Below are 9200 nucleotides of genomic sequence, written 5' to 3'. Positions count from 1 at the left end.
GGGGCATAATGGTGACCAGCATTTGTGGGCCTCTGAGGAGGTTAGATTGCCACACAGACCACCGACTGCTTTGCCAGCCTCATTGAGCAGCTGCCCGAGGAGGTGTGAGATCCCTGCCATGTCCAGTTCCTCCAGTAGGGTTTTCATGTCATGAACCATCTGAGACTCCAGGATCTAGCTTCAAGATCAAAAGGGATGTGTGACCTGGGAGATACTATGAGAGGGACCTAGTGAGGTTCTAGACATAGGCAGACTTCCAGGTAACTGACCATTCCAGACAGTGAACTTTGGAGTTGGACAGGCTAGGAAGGCAGTGTGTTTGGGGTAACATAAGGAGCCCTGTATCTCACTTTGTCTTGAGGTTGGAGGCCCTGCAGAGGGGTTGGGACTGGGGTGGTAACACAAGACACATTTGGGGGACATCAAGCTGGAGGAGAGGCAGTAAAAGTATGGTAACCCCAGTCTGTCAGAGTGTTTATAGGGGGTCACCACAGACTGGTAACGGTGGCCTGGGCTTCTGTGTGCGTAAGGCTGGGCACAAGGAATTTTGAGTCAAGAGGAAGTGATAGATCCTGGGTTCAAGTATAGGCATGAGTCAGAACTGTGCGCTAACCGTGAGGGAATCAGCCCACTTGCTAGTGCAGCACCAGCTGCCCCTGGCCAGAGTCCATTGCTGAAACACAGACTTACCAGGCTCGACACTGGGTCCCTGCCTGCTGACTTGAAGTCTCTGCCCTTGCTTCCCTCCCTTCCTAAGACTCCATGAAATCCCTTCTCCTCCAGGAAGTCTGCCTTCATCACCCTACTGGGCATTCCTTCCCAGTTGACCCTTGGTGTAATTTTTTTTTTTTTAATTTTCGAGACAGGGTTTCTCTGTAGCTTTTTGGTTCCTGTCCTGGAACTAGCTCTTGTAGACCAGGCTGGCCTCAAACTCACAGAGATCCGCCTGCCTCTGCCTCCCAAGTGCTGGGATTAAAGGTGTGTGCCACCACCGCCCGGCTCCTTGGTGTAATTTTTGTCCATCCAAGAGGCCTCTACATTTTTCAGGGTACAAAGGATAAAGGGAAGGCAGGACACGGTGCCACATGGACTAGGGCAGGGATAGTGCTAAAGAGTCTGGACAGGGCCCTGGGCACGTTGTAACCCTCCCACCACCTTGACTTGGGGCACAGCATGTGGCGGGCAGGGTCAAAGGTCACCACAGCGGTGCCTGGTGCTATGTGCATTCAGCTCCGAGTGGCTTTAAAGGACTCCATGTTACTTGACTTCTGCTCACGGCTGAGGGTTGGCAGGGCTCCTCCGGGTCTTGTGCGTTTGCCTGGGCACCTCCTGAGTCTGCAGCCAGATGGAATCTGAGATGGTCAGCTTCTCTTAGGATCTCTCCCATCACAACAACACAAGCCACATCATTTAGAGCACCAGGGCTGAGGCGCAGAGTCGGCCCCCTCCCACTGGCCGCTTGTGACAGGCCAATGAATTGAGCAAGGAATGCAGCCTGGTACTGGGACTGTCGGCAGTGCCAGTGAGAGCACTGCTGCCCAAACACTGGGGCAGGGCATAGTTTCCAGGGGCTGCTACAGCTGGTGGTCACAGGTTCAGTGCGCTAAGAGGACAGATGCACTAAGTTCTGTAGTCTCTGCAGCGGGCCTCGCTACATGAGGATCAGGATGGAGGCATTTGTGTTCCTCATGAGGCTCCAGGGAGCTGCAGCTCACCTTTCCCAGCTGCCCGGGGTAAATTAGGCGCAGCACTGGCTCAGTGTTCACCACTCTTGCCGTCTCTTTCAGCCCCTATGGTTAAGGACCCTTAAGACTACTCTGGGCCCACCCAGAGGGCCTGGAAAACCTCCCAGTTTTAAGGTCAGACTTAGTAAACTTGATTTCCTTTGCTCCATCAGCATATGCACAAGGATCCCCCTGTTGGGAGGGGAGCAGGGCATCTTCTCTGGATGCCTTTGGCCCCTATGGGTAGAGGGCTAGGTGCTGCTGAGGTCTATAGGACAGCTCCCCACAATCACGTGGCCAGGTTCTGGGTCCAGTGCTCTACTGGGAAAAACTTGCGCCAGAGAAGGGTATAGGTAGTGGGGAGCTCTGAGGAGATGGGGTGATTAGGGGTTTGCACAGACAGGTTGGCTAATCTTAGAAGGAGCAGAAAGGTCTTGCGGGGAAAGGTCTCTAGCACCTTAGTCAAGGGGATGCAGGTCAGGTTGGGCAAAAACTCCCCCAACAGAGCAGGCTCAAGTTTTCTTGAACTAGCCACAGCCACGGGATCTCACTGGACACTCAGCACCTGTCTCAGCTTGATACCCTTGCTCTGAGTGGGTTGCAGAGGACACTCTGTGACTTAGGGTTTCTAATGCTGTGACAAAACATGACAGAAAAGCAAACTGGGGAGGAAAAGGGTTTGTTTGGCTTACACTTCAGCATTGCTGTTCACCACTGAAGGAAGTTAGGACAGGAACTCAAACAGGGCAGGATCCTGGAGGCAGAGGCCATGGAGGGGGGTTGCCTACTGGTTTGCTCCTCATGGCCTGCTCAGCCTTCTTATTCTTCTAGAAACTAGGACCATGGGCTGGGCCCTCCCCCATTGATCACTAAATGAGAAAATGCCTTAGAGCTGGATCTCATGGAGGCCTTTCCTCATCTGAGGTTCCTTCTTCTCTGGTGACTCTAGCTTGTGTCAAACTGACACGCACAGCCAAGCAGCCCAGTCTGGATACCTGGAACAGACAGAGGCCTACAGCAGCTGACTTTTTCAGTGCAGGGCTGCTGGGGCCCTTTGAAGCTGTAGTTCACAGCTGTCTGTGCCACTACCTAAGAGATTACTTCATTGGTTTACAAAAACATCTGCTCAGAATTAACCAAGGTTTTCTTTTAAAACAAAAGTTTGATTGCTCAAGTGAGGACTGTTCACATCAGGTCACCCCAGCTATTTCTGGGGCATCCGAGGGAGTGAAATGATGGGGCTCTGAAGCATGCAGCTTCTGCCACACATGAAAAACATAGAGCTAAAGAGAAAGAAGTGAAACTACGCAAGCTGGGAAAGCCCAGTGGAAAGACAGTAAGATGGCAGGTGTGATGGTGCATACTTGCAACCCGAGCACTCAAGGTGGCAGCAGGAAGACTGGTGCACATTGAGGCTAGCCTGAGCTACACAGTGAGACCCTGCAATAAGGGATGAGTACCACCTGTTTTTCAATGTAGACAGTACTGATTTTTTGGTTTGGTAATGAGTGCCATGGTCTTTCTCTCCTCTGCCCTGGCTTTTCCTCAGCCAGTTCATGCAAGCAAGACCCATTATATATATTTTAAATTTATTTATTTTCATTATATATACATTGGTGTTTTTCCCATGGGTGTCAGGTCCCCTGCAACTGGAGTTACAGACAGTTATGAGCTGCCATGTGGCTGCTGGGAGTTGAAGCTGGGTCCTCTGGAAGAGCAGTCAGTGCTCTTAACCACTGAGCCATATCTCCAGCCCCAAGACCCATTATATTTACCTCCCATTCCAACTCCCCAGCCCTTGCCCTGCCCTCCTATAATCAGCTTACTCCAGAACTTGGGCCATCTGCATTCTTTGTTTTGTATTTTTTAATTAGCCGAAATTAAGGTCAGCTTCTTAGTTTTATTTCTTTTATACTATGTGTACAGTGCCTGCATATGTGTACCATGGACTGAAGTGGCCAAGGCAGCCAGAAGGGAGCACCAGATCCCCGGAGCAGACAGCTGTAACAGCCACATGGGTGCTAGGAACTGAGCCATGGTCTCCTGAAACAGCAGCAAGTGCTGAGCCATCTCTCCAGGCCCCTGAGTTTTTATTTGTATTTTATTTTTTGGTTTTTTGAGGCAAGGTTTCTCTTTGTAGCCCTGGCTGTCCTGGAACTCACTCTGTAGACCAGGCTGGCCTTTAACTCACAGAGGTCCATCTGCCTCGGCCTCCTGTGTGCTGGGATCAAAGGCGTGCGCCACCATTGCCCCACTAAGTTCTTTATTTTAGATAGGGTCTCATATAACCCAGGCTGGCCTTAGACTATGTAGTTGGTGTTCTGTCTTGTGTAGAGACAAGTGCTGGGATTACAGTGTGTATCACCACGCCTGTCCAGTTGTTTTCTTTTTCATATTATAATTGTATCATTTCCTCCTCCCCTCTCCTCCCTCCAAACCCTCCCATATCCCACCTTATTTTCTCTCAGATTCATGACCTCTTTTTTTTTTTTTTTTTTTGGTTTTTCGAGACAGGGTTTCTCTGTGGTTTTGGAGCCTGTCCTGGAACTAGCTCTGTAGACCAGGCTGGTCTCGAACTCACAGAGATCCGCCTGCCTCTGCCTCCCAAGTGCTGGGATTATTCATGACCTCTTTTTGCATTGATTGTTGTTACATGCATATATATCTATACACACACATACATATTTCTAAGTATAACCAACTCAGTCTGTATAATGTGGCATGTATCTGTGTTTTCATGACTGGCTATTTGGTATCAGATAACGAAACGGTGTGCCCCTCCCTGGGGAAGAGTATGTCTCTTACTCTCAGCATTCCATAGTTCCCTTTAGTTCTTTGTGTAGGGTTGAGATTCCCTGGTCTTTCCTCTGCCCACTTTTGGCCACTTGGATTTTTATTTTTATTTTTTTAAAGATTTATTTATTAAGCATCCCATGTACTGCTGGCAAGGAAGGCACAAGGTCTCATTACAGATGTTTGTGAGCCACCATGTGGTTGCTGGGAATTGAACTCGGGACCTCTGGAAGAGCAGCCAGTGCTCTTACCCTCTGAGCCATCTCTCCAGCCCCCCCCCCACTTGAATTTTTTTTTTTTTGGTTTTTTTTTTTTTTGGTTTTTCGAGACAGGGTTTCTCTGTGGTTTTGGAGCCTGTCCTGGAACTAGCTCTTGTAGACCAGGCTGGTTTCGAACTCACAGAGATCCACCTGCCTCTGCCTCCCAAGTGCTAGGATTAAAGGCGTGCGCCACCACCGCCCGGCCCCCACTTGAATTTTTAAAGAACTTTTTCCTGTTCTTGTATGTCTGGAAATGTTTTCTCGAGAACTTTATATATGCAAGAAAATCTGTCTGGGTAAAAAACTGTGGGTTATATTTTCTTCTTAAGAACTATTTCTCTATGCTTTGAGTGCTGCTAGAAAAAAAAAGGTCAATTTTCTATTTTTGTGGGGGAGGAGGAAGGAAGAAAGGGTTTACATCATCCTACAGTCCATCCTCAAAGAAAGAAAGCCAGGGCAGGAACTCAAAGCAGGACCCTGAAGGCGGAGCTGAAACAGAGACGTTGGTGGAATGCTGCTTAGTAGCTGGCTCTTTGTTTCCTTGTACAAGCCAGGACCACCTCCAGGGATGACCCTACCCAGAGTGAGCTGGGCCCTCACACATCACTCATTAAAGCCATGCCCACAGGCTAATCTGATGAAGCAATTCCTCAATGGAGGTTCTTCCCAGATGACTCTAGTTGTTTGGGTCAAATTGAAAACAAAGACAAAAAACCCCAAAAAATTCCACAATTGACCCCTTGTCAAGTTGACACACAAATACAACACAAAACATCTTTCTTGTTTGTCCTCAAGATCATGTTAGTGTACGTTAGCTGGGCAGTGGTGGTGCACGCCTTTAATCCCAGCACTCGGGAGGCAGAGGCAGGTGGATCTCCGTGAGTTCAAGGCCAGCCTGGTCTACAAGAGCTAGTGCCAGGACAGGCTCCAAAGCTACAGAGAAACCCTGTCTCGAAAACCTCCCCCACCCCAAAAATATATATATATAACTTTGAAAGTCCCACAATCTTTAAAAATTTCAACATTTGGGCTGGAGAGATGACTCAGTGGTTAAGAGCATTGCCTGCTCTTCCAAAGGTCCTGAGTTCAATTCCCAGCAACCACATGGTGGCTCATAACCATCTGTAATGAGAGCTGGTGCCCTCTTCTGGCCTTCAGGCATACATACAGACAGAATATTGTATACATAATAAATAAATAATATTTTTTTAAAAAAATTTCAACACTTTAAAATAAAAGTTCTCTTTAAAAATCCAAAGTTTCTTAATTGTGGGCTCCTGTTATGTTAACTACTTTCTTATTCCAATAGTGAAGAACCAGGGCATAAATATAACCATAGTAAAGCAAAACCAAAACCAAACAGTGTGCAAATCTGACATCTGGAACTCACTCAGGATTCTCTGGGTTCCAGAAAGCTTGTGAAGCCCACCTCTCCAGGTCTCCGACCCCAGCAAACACAGCTTGTCCAGGAGGCTCAAGCCAGTTTTCTTCGCCACAGCTCAGCTAAGACCACGGAAGGAGGGGGGAGGTTTGAACCAGAGTCTCTGTCTCTGTACACAGCACTGGCTGTCCCAGAACTTACTGTGTAGACCAGGCTGGCTTTAAACTCACAGAGCGCTGGGATCAAAGGCGAGCATCACGACACACAGTGCTCTTCTTTTGTTTGCTTTGCTTTTTGTCCTTGTCTGTGATATTTTTTCTGAAAAGTGGTTCAGTAATCTTTAAAGTTCAGTAACATATAAGACAGGCCTCAGATGACTGGGGCTGCACTGATGTGCTGGAGCCTGCCACAGACCTCTCCTGCTCAGGCTTCAGGGGGGCTTTCCTGCAGCTTAACTAACTGAACACTTCTGGTTTCCTGCCTCTAGGACTAGGTGCCATAGGCTGAGCTTTACCCATCCTTCATCCGCAGCAACTTTAGGCATTGCTTTTAACAGATAAGTGCAGGTCACCAGAGAACCCTGAGGCAAAACCCAAATCCCACAACACCAGAACGTCCTGGAATGGGATTTGGCCCCATGGACCCATCTCTAGACGTTTGCTCACCTGTAGAGGACCCTCACATGCCTCTTTCCCTGACCTCTCACGAGATAATGGTGCCTTCACTATTGCCTTCAGACCACTTATCACATGGCATTACCTTCTGCTTCTCTCTCCACTCCTGCTATGTGATAAACTTCCCAAGGCAGAGAGACTGTGTGAACCGCTAGTGTCTGACATTGTTTATAGCATCAAAGAGGTACTCAGAAAGTCAGTTGAATGGGTTCCATTGATGGTTTTGATAGTTTTGTCTTCTCCTGAAGTGATGGGAAACCTTACTCCTCTTACTAGTTCAACAGTTTGCCTCCGAGGCGTGCTGTGACACATACAGTCTTCCCCTCGTTCTGTCACCAAGCACCTGATGCCTCTATTGCCTCCACATTGCTAGGACCTAGAAGGCAGAGCACCCCTGTGAGGGATTCTTCTCTTCTTTCGATTGCACTTTCTTTTCTGCTGGATTCTCACCTGCTCTGTGCCTCCCTTGTGAAAGGCATTCCTATCAAATTACCTGATGGGCTCACCTTGCCACTTCCTAAGCCAGCCTTCCTCACTGTCCAGGCAACACTTCTCTGTCTAGTGGCTCTGCTACCAACTGGATCCATTCTCCTTAGTCCCTTTTGCCTCTGAGCTAGGTGGTTTACCTTCTCGAGCCTGTAGCAAGGCAGTGAGTTGAGCTGCCTTCTGAGGCACATAGCACTCCACTCGGAAGGAACATCCTCAGCTCTGGAGAGCTCCTTCAGAAGCCATCCGTGACCACCTATGCTCTGGAGCGGAGGCAAGTGGAGATGCTTCAGAGTATGCCAGTCCTATGCCCTCTCAACTACCACGACTGGCAGGTTATTTGATAGTTTTGTGGGTTTTCATGTTTTCTTTTTGTTATTTATTTATTTATTTAGAGAGGGTTTTTCTGTATAACCCTGGCTATCTTAGAACTTGCTCTGTAGACCAGGCTGGCCTTGGACTCAGATCCACCTGCCTCTGCCTCTCAGTACTAGGATTAAAGGCATGCACCACTGCCTGACTTTTTCATTTGTAGTTTTTTCTTTTTCTTTTGTTGCCTGGTTTTCCAAGACAGAGATTATTTGTGTAGCCCTGGACCAGACTGGCCTTGAACTCAGAGCTTTGTCTGCCTCTGCCTCCCTAGTGCTGGAATTAAAGGTGTGCACTGCCACCACAACTTGGCAGCAATTTTTTGTTGTTAGGGTTTTATGTTTGCTTGTTTTTTTTTTCCTGGTTTTTCAAGGACTTTTCTGTGTAGTCCTACTGTCCTGGAACTCATTCTGTACACCAGACTGGCCTCAGAAATCCGTCTGCCTCTACCTCCCAAGTGCTGGGATTAAAGGCATATGCTACCACTGCCCGGGTTTTTTTTTTTTTTTTTTTTTTGAAACAGGGTCTATATAGACCTGGCCGTCCTTGAATTCACTACGTAGTTGAGGCTGGCTTTGAACCTCTGTCTCTTGAGTGCTTTGGTCAAAGCCATGTGCCACCATGGTAGTTCTTCTGTTGGCCAGTTTGTCAGGTAGTGTACACTAGAGGTAGGCCTGTGGTAGACCAGCCCTCTCACCTTCCCTTCTAACCCTTTCCAGTGGCATACAGAATGCAAGCACCTGGTTCATCTGTCTCCCGCCCACCTTCTCCCAGACCTTGTCAGCAGGTTTGTGCGGTTCTAGTTCCTGATCCATATCTACTTCTTTCCGGTGTTTCCTCTCAGCACACAGGAGGTGGCATAGGCCTTGAGACCCTTCCTAGCTTGGGTCCAAGTGTCATGCAATTTCCTGCCTAGTAATGTACAGTACTGTCAGCCCTGACCCTCTTATCACCTAAACCTCACAGAAGGGTCTACAGTGCTTTCCTGAGCTCCATTTGCCATGTTCCACAAGGATACACCTAAACAGGACACCAACTTTTGACAGCCATTGACTTTCTCTACCAAAGTAACCCACAGTGCTCAGACTCAACCAGAGCCCCAATCAGCTCTTCCTCACCGCCCGACAGGATTCCATCAGGAGCACACCACCTTTTATCCTCTACCCTTGGGGTTTTGTCTAAGTACCCCACTCTCCATAGACCTTAGGTGAGCACAAAGGCAAACCCATAGTCATAAATGCTTCTGGATGCTACCAAGAGGTGGCTTCCTCCACAGAGGCCTGCTTCTTAGCACTGCAGCCCTGCCTGGTGTGGGGGTGGGGTGGGGAGTAGAGGTGTTGGCTGGAGGCTTATGTGATCCCAGTTTCAGCTGAAGGGAGAAGGGAGGCCCACCAAGGCCTTGGCAGTTTGGGAACATGCCTGCCTCATGGGAGGATAGTTAGGATGTACAAGGATGGCCAAACTAAAGACCCCCCCACCCCCAGGAATCGGAGTATCCCTATGAGGGATGCAG

The sequence above is a fragment of the Microtus oregoni genome, unplaced genomic scaffold, assembly GCF_018167655.1.
Source record: "Microtus oregoni isolate MIOR12 unplaced genomic scaffold, Mior012 000043F_ref0000047, whole genome shotgun sequence".
Classification (NCBI taxonomy): Eukaryota; Metazoa; Chordata; class Mammalia; order Rodentia; family Cricetidae; genus Microtus; species Microtus oregoni.
Note: the sequence above shows the minus strand (reverse complement) of the source record.